The 13,290-nt window shown below is 41.0% G+C and overlaps 1 protein-coding gene across 2 annotated transcripts in view; it reads left to right on the top strand.

The window, feature by feature from the left end:
* The first annotated feature begins 1,476 nt into the window (after positions 1-1,476).
* Positions 1,477-13,290, top strand: part of Pter (phosphotriesterase related) — a 64,645-nt gene continuing 52,831 nt past the window's right edge. Inside the window, exon 1 of one of the 2 annotated variants that reach the window (XM_013014779.1) lies at positions 1,477-1,551. The gene's annotated coding sequence lies outside the window, so the exon portion shown is untranslated. The remainder of the gene's footprint in view (positions 1,552-13,290) is intronic. The other variant, XM_013014778.1, reaches the window with a different exon arrangement.

The following is a 13,290-nucleotide window of genomic DNA, read 5'->3' as shown; positions in this document are numbered from 1 at the left end:
TGGTAGCCAGCACTGAAATCACTTAGAAGCCTCCCTCCATCCGTCTCTTCATTATACAGTCTCAGTGTGAGCCCCACTCATGCTAGCAATATTCCATTCCCCCAGTACCCACACCTCTGTGGTTCTTAACCTCTACCTTTATTCTCATCTCTCCTCTTCTTGGGCCTTACTTTTAGTGCTGGTGTCTAGAATTTTCCCAGCTCTACTCCTGGAGATTCATTGTTCTTTATAATGTCATCACTCTGTCTATTCTTATTAACCAAATCCTTTTCTCAGTACCTTCCCACATTTCATACTTCTTAAATGATAAATAAAAAAAGACAAAAAAAATCCAATACATTCTTCTCACCTTTCTTTTCCTATATGTTCTTCTCCCCTCCCTATTTTTAATTGTTATTATAAAGGTGATATGCAGAGGGGTTACAATTATGTAAGTCAGGTAAAGAGTATACTTTTTGGAGGGACAAATGTCCCTCCTTCTCTCTCTTTCTCTCCCAGTTTTTCCCTTTTGTCTTCACCTACAAGTCATACAGTTCATTTTCCACATAGTGTCTAGTGAGTACCACTGCTACATTTGTTCACCCTCTGTACAAGTCACTTCTTTAAGTCTGTTTTCTTGTCTGTGATTGAGGGCAAATACTACATGTAGATGGTGCTAAAAATTAAATCAGCTAGCCTACCCTTGGTAGGAAGCATAACAGAGCTGGCTTCAACACACATTGATTACTACTCAGATCTACTCAGAAACACAAACACAAACAAAGAGGCAGTAATATAAATCCAAAGATCTATGCTTTCAGAGCGGGACTCAGATCCCTGCGTGCCACCACTTTTCAATGTGCTTCCTCTGCTTTGCTATTGTCCCAGGAGTATTAAATATCTATTAACAGAGCTATCAAAGGCACCGGTGTTCCTAGCTATTCTGTGGAACCCATGGGACTTGGATACAAAGATGTTTCTTCCCCCATGGAGGATAGAGCTTTTAATTCTTTCCTAGCAGCCGAACCAGAGGGGAAAAAAAACGTGAACGCCGTCCTCCCAGGTGGGAGTATCAGCAATAAAGTCAGAAGGACTGAGCACCCAGCCCAGCCACTGAACAGATCCTGCAGCACTAGAGCAGCGGCCTGGAAACCAGCCTAGGCCCGGGCCATAGGCGGGGCCTGGCCAGATGCCCATTGGGCGTGGCTTTAAACCAGAGAGAAGCCTGGCCTGGGCCGGTTGGGCGTGGCCTGGAGCCTGACAGGGGCGAGGCCTGAGCCAGTTGGGCAGGGCTTTGACCTTGAGAGGGCGTGGCTCTGAGCCCGTGGGGGGGCGTGGTCTGGGCCCCGTAGGACTCTGCTTTGAACCTCTGTAGGGGGCACGGCTGGTGTCAGCTGGGCGTGGCCTAGGCCCGGGGGCGGGGAAATGGATGGGAAGGGGCAAAGTGTGGCGGGAGGAGTGGGGAGGCGGAAAAGGCGGGGAAGTTGTCAGTGCCAACTTCCACCGAAGGCCGAGCTGCCAGTGGAAGGAAGGTCCCCGACAGCCGGAGCAGGCGCAGGAGCTGAGGGACGGGTAGGAAAAGTGGGGTTCCCCGCCCGGGGGTTACATCGGAGCTGGCGGGGCGCTGTCTGCCCGCGTGGAGAAGGGCGGCCCTGCTGCAGGCCGCCTTACCCGGACCTGGGAGGCCGGCCTGTGGTCTGGGGCCTCTTAGGGCAGCTGGGGGGGGGGGGGCGTGCTTCCCTGCCAGGGCTTCTTTAACAAGCTTTGACATGATAGATACCCTCAGCCTTGCTGTTTGTTTGAACTTTCTCACGGCTCTCTCATTAGGATATAGTCCTTGTACTGCTGGTGACATTTGCCAAGACACCTCGGGCACAAGCAGGAGACAGGCACAGAGGAACGCTTACCTGTCGTGTGGCTGGCTACACTAGTCCATCCATTCCCAAGGGTTGAGTCATTCCTCCTCGGAAAGGATCGTCACCCTCATAGTTACGGTCAGACAGAATGCACATCTGGAAGAAAAGAATCCCAGAACTTAGGACATCCACTTGACCTGTTACATTTTATTTTAGGTAGACAGAAGGGCTGTGTGACAGAACCCTAGAAATAACCTACCACCTGCAAAAAGGAATCTCGCTTCACTCTGCAAAGAAAACAGACCAACTTCCTGTCTGTAGGTCAGATAGCAGTTTAATTTCTGACAGGATCATTTGAGCACCAAATTGACAAAAGTCCCACTTGGTGAAATTGTGTTTTCACTTGTGGAAGTTGTGCTTGAGTGCTATCAAAGTTATCAAAGCATAGGTAATGTAGGCTTTTGGAATCAATATTGTTATTTCCTTCCATTGGTTTTAAACTGATTTTTTTAAAGGCCTGTATTTTTTGACAGTAAATGAGCTAATGACTAGGGATGATGTCCGACTCTAGTTTACTTTGTTCACTCTAGTTTACTTTGCTCTTTGGTCCTGGGTGGTGGTATTATGGTATCGATGAGAAAGGTAGAGCAGAGAAGGATTAAACCACACTGCTGGAAAGTTCAGAGGGGAAAAAAGTCTATACTTGTGTGACTCCAAAGTCTAGATTCATATCCCCTAGATTGGACATCATAAATCGTTCACCCAAGTCCAGTAGGTATTAAAGGTTCCTCTTTTGAGGAAGTAAAAGTGATTGCTGTCTATAGAACCTTGGACTTGTAATGAATAGAGCCCGATACTAGTTCTAATTCCAGCTCTGTGACTTTGTATGAAGTACTTCCATTGTATAGGTTTGTGATGCTAATTGGTGTCTAGGTCTCTAATCAATCTGGTGATCTATGGATTTATGACAACAAAATCCTGATCATTACCACTAGCTGATATTTCTGGCAACAATGTTGAAATTCTAATGTGGTCAGAAAGAGCTGGTTTATTCAATCAATACATATAGGCTTTATGTCTAGTTACTCATGGGGGCTATAATAGAGAACAAGACCCATAAAGATACTAGTTTGTTGGAGTCTATATTCTGGTTGGTGGTAAAGGAACCAATAGATTAAGAGACAGCACAAATTACAAACAGGAGTTTGTGATCAAGAGAAATGAAAGGAAGTACTTTGGCTATGGTGATGTTGGGGCTTGACTAGTTTGAGTTCTGATTCAGAAGGGTGTAAGGACTTCATTTTGGTTCATTAAGTCATGCCACTATGACTTAATGTGAAACCAATGTGATTTCAGTCAAGGAAACTGTGTTTGAAAGGGGCAGAGGAGTCATGAAAAAAAATTGGTACATTCTAGAAATTTCCAGAAGGCTGGAGTGGTTGGACTTAGGGTGATTGGTTGGAGAGGAAGTTGGAGCCCTGGTGTCACAAGGTCATACGAGGCTTCCTGCAGTGTGGTAAGGAGGACCAACCTCTGGAGGGTTTTAGACATGAAGATGGTAAGGTGAAAGCCCAAATAAAAGCTGAGGACGGTTCAGGTGAAGGTAAGTGGCATTGGAGAGGGAAAATACAGATTTCAAATACTGTATCAGCAGCATCTTCTTAGTGCCTTGTGTAATACAGCACGCAACACCCTTCATATATCCTGCCAGTCACTCCCCTCCTGCTCAATTTATTTTCCCTCCATATTGCTTATTCCCATGTGGCATAGTATGTTTTAGTTTTAAATTGTTACTTACTCCAACCCATGAGAATATCTAGTACTTAAGAACTGGGATTTTTGCCTGTCTCTCTTACTGTTTATCCAGCAACTGATATTGCATCTTATGCAGAGTAGGCTCTTAGTGTTACATGTATTGAATGAACTGATTTATTGAGTGTTTTGGATTTCAATTCCACATAACTTGCTGATGGAGTGAATGTAGTAGTGAAAGCTGCTTTGCAGTTTTCTAACTTGAAAAGTGGGTCGTATCAATGCCAGTTTTGAAGAAGGAGGAGGCTTGGGTATCAGGATAAGAGAGATAGGAAGTTCTATTTGACTCATGCTAAATCTGTGCTTACTGGATTACTTACTGTTGCTATATTTAAAATACCCTAAAATCTAGCAGACTAAGACACAAGCATTTATTATATTGTAGCTTCTGTGTGCCTACATTTTGGATGTCAATGGCTGGTATGATTCTGACTTAGAGTTTCTCATGAGATTGCAAACTAAGTGCTGAAGAACTGGAGGCATGATACAAGTGGTAGAGCACCAGCTTAGCAACCATGAAGCCCTGAGTTCCAGACTTATGTACTGCCAAACCAAAAAGATCAAATTAGCTACTGGCCAAAGTTATAGTTCTTGGCAAGGCTTGGGAAATCTGTTGCTTAGTTCCTTCACATGGCTGTTGACAGACTCCAGCTGGTTGTTGGCTGACTATTGTTGTTCCTCACCACGTGGACCTCCTGCATGGTTGCACATGCTGTAGCTTTACCCAGAGTGAATGATCCAAGAGAGAAAGAAAAGCTCAGATGGAATCTGATCTCAGAAGTGGCATCCTGTCACTTATTCCCATATGCAACTGGTCACACAGCCCAAATCTTGTTCAGTGTAGAAGAAAAGTATACAAGGGGGTAAAGGCCAGGAGGTAGGAGGTCATTGGAGACTGCCTGCTACAAGGTCTATGTGCTCTGATTTGAATCTAGTTTTTTTGCTCCAAAGGTTTACGTTTATGTTTGCTCTTGATCCCTAATGAAAACCTATTGGGAAGTGACTATTGGAAGGCTTTAATTGGTAGGTCCTGGCAGGAGATAACTAGATCATAGGGATGCTGTCCTTAAAAGGGATTCCTAATTGTCTCTTTGAACTGGGATTGATCCCAAAGAGCAGGCCATATTAAAGCAACACCACTGTACATGTTGCTCTTTTATGCACATGCCATTTCCTTCTAACATACTCTCCCACTATCTACTGGCTGGCTCTTACCAGGCTCTGAATACCTAGGGCCACGTAGCCTTGGACTTTCAGCCTCTAAAAGTAACTAAAATTCCTTGCTTTATGGAAAAAAAAGTATTAGGCATTTTGTTCAACACAAAATGGACTAAGGGAGGTGTCCAAATGGAAAAGCCATTTGATTGTTGAGAATAGATTGAAGCTCACTGGAGGGGTCTGAGCTACAGATCATTATTTGAAAGTCATTAGTCAAGACTTTCACAAATGTATACGAGGACTTGGGGGAAAATACAGGTAGGCAAAGGAAGAGGACACAGTCTCAAGTCCAGCATTTAGAGGATAGTGGGGGAAGATCCAGAAAAAGAATAACTGGTGAGGCAGGTGGGAAACCTCAACAGTGTGTAATAGGGAGGTAACAACGAAAAGTCAGTTCTCCCTGGAAAGTTTTGCCTTTTCCATGAAGCACAGAAAAGACTTTGAATATGGCTGAAATGCACAGCATTTCTAGAAGAAAACAAATCAATTCATTTTGAAGTATTAATAGTTATGTTTTGAGACAGACTGGAGCAGAGAACAGAGGCACATATACCTAAACTGAGCATTTAGGGTTGTGAGAAGTAGATGCCTGTGTACGTGGTGCCTTTCTGATCTGGGTTTCAGTCATGGGACCCTGAGATGATGGTGATCAATAACTCATGTGACTGGGTATCGGAGGTTTCTCTTGCAGTCAAGCTTGAGGACGAAAGGATGAGCTGGATAGTATAAAGAGTTTGGCAGTGCCCACCCTTTCTTCTACATACTTTAAAGTATCATGTTAGGTTTTCCTCATTGTATCCATATACCTCCACAAACAACATCAGGGAAAGAGTTATTTGTGTTCACAGTGTCAGAAGTTTCAGTCCAAGGTCAGCTAGATACATTGTTTAGGGCCTGAAGCTAGACAGAATATCCTGGCAGTAGGAATCTATGACAGAGGCTGATCACATCCAGGAAGAGGAGAGGAGATGTCAAAGTTTATCTTTCTGTCCCTGGGAAGATTCACTTTCTCCAATGAGGCTGTCGCTTTCAATAATGTCATAATATTATGAACCTGTAAAAGGATTCATCAATTGACTTCCCCAAAGCCCATCAACTAGCAAGCAAGCCTCCAACACATTAGCTGGGAAGGGGTGGTGGTGGTAATAGTTCATATTCAAACCATAGCATGTGTTGACTAGTGTTAGTCATGTACTTCTTGTTCAATGACTTAACCCGGTAAATCAAACAGCAATGACACTGAAAACTCCTGGCAAAGCTCATGCTGCTTATTGATACAGACCCTTGTTGAATATTTTTTTCATATATTAAATATATTCTAGTTCTTGTTTCTTTTTTAGCTGATCTTTCTTATATATTTCCAAAAGGCTAGGCCTTTCTAAGAAGACTTTTGTAGTAGAAGTCTCATTCATACACATCTACTTCCACTTTAAAAAAAAAGAAAAGAAAAGAAAAAAGAAAATATATGGTCATGTGTGGCCAGCCTGGATAAACCAGACCAGTGGTTCTGTTTTGATTTAGTTATGTCTGCCTAAATACAAATACCTCTACCTTCTTGGGACAGAACTGTGTGGATTACCTATTCTGTCCCCTTCTCGTGACGTATGGCCTTGTGAATGGTATGCCAAGTGAAATATAAATAGACTGAGATGTGCCCTCTCCAGGTGAACATTCTAGGAGCCAGTGAAGTCTTTAATCACAGTCTCTTCCCTCTGTCACAGTGACCACCCAGATAGTAACATCTCTGTCAGCCTGGGTCAGAAAATGGGGACAATAAGCAGAACCCTGTGCCTCCTTGTGTTAGACAGCTGAGATTTGGGGATTTTGTATTTATTGCACCCTACCCACCTAATTTGCTAGAATCAGGGAGGTCTTCATCACATATATCCTGAGATTTCCAGACAGCTTGGGAACCTTGTGGGAGGTGCTGTACAGGGTTTGTCTTATGGCTAATGCTTCTTTTATTGGTAGGAAGATGGTGGGTGCCCTGGTTCCCATAATGCTCTAGTGAATATCATAATGTTAATCAAAGGTGGCATGAATTACATCCTTAAGCTTGGCTGGTGTCAAAAGTGTTAAATGTATAAAGGCTCAATACCTGGAAGAGGTAGAAACAGAGGATCTCATTTTCAGTTTGGGAAAAAAAACCCAATTTATATGTTTTTAGGTTTTCAGCGTACTGTCAAGATTTCCAGTAGAGGGGACCGAGTGTTCATGGGTGACTTGTATAGAGGTGATTCTCCCTGAGTGTAGTTTGTAGTAGACACTTTGCAGACATTATTTTGGTCACTAAAGGACCACTGAAATGAATTATCTATACTTCTCATCGATGATGATTTTTTTCTTCATGAAGTTTCAAATGGTATTTTAAGTATGACGTCTTGGTTATCTTATTTCAGATCTAAGTATATCAAACCCAGGTTTTGTTTTCAACATCCGGGAGGCAACATCCAAAGCTTGGACTCTGACTTAAGCAGAAGTGAAACAGGGAACATTTTGCTTTGGGCAGAGTCATGCTGTTTTCTGAAGGATGTTGGCTATAAACCCAGTGTCCCTAGAGGTTAACAATCAAAGTTCTCCCCCGTCCTACTCAGACGAGTGATATGATGATGATAAATTGCTTGGACATGACTGCTCCAAGCACTAGCGTGATGAATTATGTTGTTCAGAGCATGACCGAAGATTCTCTATTGTCAGTCTGCGGTGCTCAGTATTGACAATATTCATAAATAACCTTCTGCCAATTTTGGTTTCTGCTTTGCATATTAAATTCCCAGCTCTCTCAGGTCAGAGCTGTCGATTCTTAGTTGTCTCTGTTTAATTCACTGAGTTCACTCGACAGTCCGTTTGATTCTTTTTTCTGCTTTTAAACATTAAATGGGTGTCAGGTAAGCTTAATTGTATATAGTAAACACTGTATTTCTACAGAGAAACTGTTAAAATAGTCACCATTAGTTCTTCTCATTAAACCTCCAATAATAAAAGCTTATTTTTCAATGGCATAATTGGGTAATTATTTGGTATTTGAAAAGCACTTAGAACAGAAGATTGGTAAATATTGATGTTAATTTAATGCTCCTTTGTGTAACCACAAGCCCCTGCATTATTGTGTGCCAACAGAGATTTTTCTTGATATTGCATATTATCACCAAAATTATAGATGCCTTGTCTTAGATGCTTTAAATATTTTTATGAACTCTCAGTTATCTCTTGCCTACATGTTCACATTTTTGCATGCCTCGTCTACTTCACTCCTCACATATCCAGAAAGTTAAATATTATCAGTCTTGTTCTCTGAAAGTTTGGAGGAAAGATAAAGCCCAACTCCAGTTCAAGGCTATTTCACATCATGTAATGGCTACACACATGTTTTTTGGATAGCTAACTTTTCAATAAGCTTTCTGATTTCTTTGGTTTAAGTCTATGTACCCTGATTGCCACCAAACTTGCTTGAAAAGGGTTAGGTTGAATTACGTATTCTTGGCCAGCCCTTCCTATTGATTCTTCACTCTATTTGTAGAGCCTAACCTCCCAGGTATAACTAAGGGCTATTTCTGTAGCTTACATTAGATGGCCTTCATTACTAACTATACATGTTTGCTGGGCTCCCATAACAAAATGCCACGGGCTTGGGTGGCTTAAAAAGCAAAGATGAATTTTTTTCATAAGAGACTGGAAGTCTAAGATCACTTTGTCAGCTGGGTTGGCTTCTGAGGCCTTTCTTCTTGGCTTGAAGGTGGCTCTCTGCTCTCTGTGTCCTCACATGCCTCTCCTCTGTGTTTATTTGTGTCTTACTTTCTTAAGGACACCAGGCCTATGGGCTAAGCGTCACTCTCCTGACCTTTAACTACATTACTTCTACCAAGACCCCCTCTCCAAGTATAGCCACATTGAGGGTTTTGCAGGTTAGGCCTTTAATACATGACTATCACTATTACCAATAGTAGAAATGATCTCTGGAAATAACTGCTTTTGCAGGAATGTCCTTTGACTCTGAATTTTGAGCTGTAGTCATTGACTACAGGAACATCTATACTCAAGTCAAGAACTCCTCCTTAGCATTATTAGTAACACAAATCACCTTCATGCTTATGATTTAAGCGCGTATATAATTAGATAAAAGCTGAAGTGACATTACAAAATGAAGTAGATAGAATTTATTAAGCAGTTAACTAAAACTTATAACTAAGTACATCCAGTTATCTAAACTATAGCCATCAATCCAAATAGTTCTCTAACAATTTGCAAATTTTTTACCCCCCCACCACCAAATTTTATCTCTAAATCAAAAGCTTGCTTTGATTCATATGTGTATTAAAGCTATCAAAAAAAACAGTGAAAAGGAGAGTTGGGCATAGTGGCACACATCTACAATAACAGTTACTTAGGAGACAAAGAAGGATTATGGTCTAAGCTTAGCTTGGGGAAAAGCATTAGATACTGTTTAAAAACAAAACAAAACACAAAAACCCCAACAACTAAAAGCCAAAGGCCTGAGGGAATAACACATGTGGTGGAGCACTTGCCTTGCAAGAGTGAGTCCCTGAGTTCAATCCCCAGTACCACAAAGTGGGGAGGGCAAAAAGATAGAGCTAACTGGGGCCCCACCCCAGCCTGTTCCTTTCTCTGTAAAGTAGCATCTCTGCCTATCTTGCCTCTACTCATTCTGTGTTATCAACTGAAAATGTCTTAAGAAAGCCAAGTCTGAAGAGGGATGTGAGCCTGAGAAGAGAGCAGAGCTCTTACATTCAAAGAAACATTGGGAAATGGGAAAGAATAAAAGAGCAATTTCACCATTATCTGTCCACATCATGGATTCTGGAAAGCATTGTAGTGTTCCCGCAGCATAGAATCATAGGGGTTTTTTCATCCTTAAAAAAAAATAAATCTTTTATAGTAAATTAGTAGCCAGAAATCCTTAGAGGATTGTTACATGGGCATGTAAGAGTATGTTAGTGATATTTAGGGTAATTGGTTGATGATTTTGAATAGGCTGTAGAATATTTTTTCCCTGAAAAAATTGTTTTAAATTGGAAGTTATTATTAAAGCTGAGTGATGGATATAGAAGGGTTCTTTATTCTATTCTGTCTACATTTGTGAAGTTTTGAAAATGTCTGTGTTGAAAAGTTTAAGTAAAAGAACTCTTTAAAAAAAAGAGAGAAATGAATGATATATTCAGCCTCCTGTGATGCAAAATTTGATATCTCAGGGCCTGATTAAGTTAGTTATGTGTGCCTGTGTTAGACAATACACATGCAAGCAGAATATGATTTTAACTACTAGTGACTTCTTAGAAAAGTATTGTTGAAAGCCTTATCCAAGAATGTCTATAAGCCTATCCCAGTTTGGGTCTAGAATGTGCAACACTTTTTTAAATGTATTATTCTCTGGCAACACTTTTTTAAATGTATTATTCTCTGGTATATGATATGTTTCTTACTTTCATCACCCAGTGGGTTTCTTTTTATAACCAATTAGAGAGCTTCTATATCTCAAAGGCTACAGCTTCCTTAAGATTAGTTGTTGACTTGGTTGGGAGCCTGCACATTTGTTGGTGCTGAAAACCAGAATTTAAGAAGAGATCTCTTGTCTCCCATGTACCATGCCTGGATAATGCCTTTGCCCACTACTTGGCATAAAAATGTCCTCTGCTCTTTGTAAGGGGTATGCCCTGGTCTCACGTTGGGCCCTGTCTTCTCCTCCCACTGGTAGTTCCTGCTAGTTTCTCCCAGCATCCACAGCTAGGATTGGAAGCTCCACAGATCTTTCCTTGTGAGTCTTTTTTGTGGAAGTGTCAGGATTGATAAACCTTTCCTTTTGCTTCTGCACTGCTTTGGATTCAGCCCATTATCTTTCAAAACAACGCGTCTTGAAGGATGTTCCTCTGTGAACTAAATATTTTGTAGCTCTGGGGGCTGGTGGCTCACACCTGTAATCCTAGCTACTCAAGAGACTGAGATCTGAGGACCCAGGTTCAAAGCCAGCCTAGGCAGGAAAGTCTGTGAGACTCTTATCTCCAGTTAACCACCAGAAAACTGGAAGTGGTGCTGTGGCTCAAATAGTAGAGCACTTCCTTGAGCTGAAGAGCTCAGGGACAGCTCCTGAGCCCAAAGTTCAAGCCCCACAGCTGACAATATATGTGTGTGTATGTGTGTGTGTGTATGCACACATGCATGCGTGTGTGTGTGTGTGTGTGTTTGCAGCCATATTTGATCTTCTGTGTGGAGATACAGGGAGAAGGGTCTTGTCTACAGAGCTAACATTTCTCTTTTGATATTCTCCATTCCTCACATTCTTTGCATTTTTGGCCCATCAGTATATATGAAGAGAGATCAGAATACCATAAGCTAAGAGTTTAAAGAATAAAATGTTCTCCATGGAAATTCTGGATAGATCAATTGAATTTCATTTAATTATCAGCTTTGTACCATATATAAGAACATGTACATTTGCATTAGAGATGCTTCATGAGGTATAACCCCTGTTTTCACTGTATTTGATTCCAGTGCCCTGCATCTTGTGTATACATTTTTATAATTTGGGATGGGGAAGGGAAATAACAAAATGCTTAAATAAGGATACAGGCTGATCCATTGCAACAATGAGATGTACAAAACACTGTGTTGAAAATGAACTTTATAACTTTGGGAGAGGGGGAGGGAGAAGGTGAGGAGGTGGGGAGGGAAGGGATCATAGGGGAAAAACAAGGAGGAGGTAACAATGCTCATAGGAAATGTACTCATTATCGTACTCATGTAACTGTAACCCCTCTGTACAGTATCTTTACAATTAAAACATATAAAAAGAGATGCTTCATGAACATTTGCTATTGCTAATTCTTGTTACGGTGAAGTCTAAAGGATACATTTCTAAATTTTTTTGTTTACTGTTTTGCAATCAGAATTGCGAAAGATTTTTGTGTGGAATCTTAGTGATGTATTTTGTATTGGTATAGTAGTGTTTGTGTGAACCTGTTCCCATTTAATTTTTGTTCTCCTGTCAGCAATACAAGGGCCAAAATAAGCTTACATTAGTTATTCATGTATAATGTAATAATTTCCCAACATTTTTATTTTTATTGTTTCTGAGGCTGAGGGTTGAACCCAAGACATTGACTAGCCCGGAGCTAGCACTCCCAACCTTGGACATGAGGGGAAGTTTATTTTTCTTTTTTTTTGGGGGGGGGGAGTGTTCCGGTCTTGGGGCCTGAACTCTGGGCCTGGGCGCTGTCCCTCAGCTCTTCAGCTCAAGGCTAGCGCTCTACCACTTGAGCCACAGCGCCACTTCTGGCATTTTTCTTTTTTGCTTATGTGGTGCTGAGGAATCGAACCCAGGGCCTCATGCATGCAAGGCAAGCAGTCTACCACTGAGTCACCTTCCCAGCCCAAAGGGAAGTTTCTTATATGTTGTTCTTATACCAAATTGATGTATTAAACTTTAGAGTTTTAGTCTATAGACATCAGAAGGCTTAATATATAGATGTACTGTCACTGATAATAATGTCTTGATCCATATTCTCTATAAATCATATCATTTAAATAAGCATCATTTAAAATAGTATCAACAGTTACAGGATCAATAAAAAGGTCTGTGTGTTGAAACTGGGTAATATTTTTCTCTGCCTCACTAGAAGTCCAGATTGTATTTTAGATAAGAAGTTAATTTTTTAACAGGCTGAAGAAATGAATGAATTACAGATACTGCAGAGACACCAACAGGCCCTTCAATTTTCCCAAACTCTAAATGTAATTTGTCTCACTTCTGATTAGCTTCATTAATTCTTACATCATTTTGAGGAGTATTTGCTTTGCCTCCACACTTTCTTTGCTATTTGTAATTTAGCATTTGTTTTTAAACCAGTCTACTATGTAACTTCAACTATATCTTAAGCAGCAGTGATGAAATCACAGACTTTAAGATTCTTTGCTATTTTTCTGGTGCATATTAAAATATATAAATAAATACTAAAACATTTTGAAATGTCCATAAAATACATAAACTGAGTTTGAATTGCTTACAGGATATATGTCAAACTTAAGAAATCATTGGGAAAAACCAAGAAGATTATTATTTTTTAATTCCATCACCACTCATTATAAATAATAAATTTTGAGAGCTGGGAATGTGGCTTAGTAGTAGAGTGCTTGCCTAGCATGCATGAAGCCCTGGGTTCAATTCCTTTGAACCACATAAACAGAAAAAGTTGGAAGTGGCAGTATGGCACAAGTGATCAAGTGCTAGCCTTGAGCAAAAGAAGAAGAAGGAAGAGAAGGAGGAGGAGGAGGAGGAGGAGGAGGAGGAGGAGGGGGAATAGGAACAGGAGGACGAGGAGGAGGAGGAGGAGAAGAAGGAGGGGGAGGGGGAAGAGGAGGAAGAGGAGAGGAGAAGGAGGAGGAGGAAGAAGAAAATTTTCTGATTGTTAGC

This window comes from Dipodomys ordii, unplaced genomic scaffold (assembly GCF_000151885.1).
Source record: "Dipodomys ordii isolate 6190 unplaced genomic scaffold, Dord_2.0 Scaffold24, whole genome shotgun sequence".
Classification (NCBI taxonomy): Eukaryota; Metazoa; Chordata; class Mammalia; order Rodentia; family Heteromyidae; genus Dipodomys; species Dipodomys ordii.
This window is presented reverse-complemented; position numbering and strand designations above follow the sequence as displayed.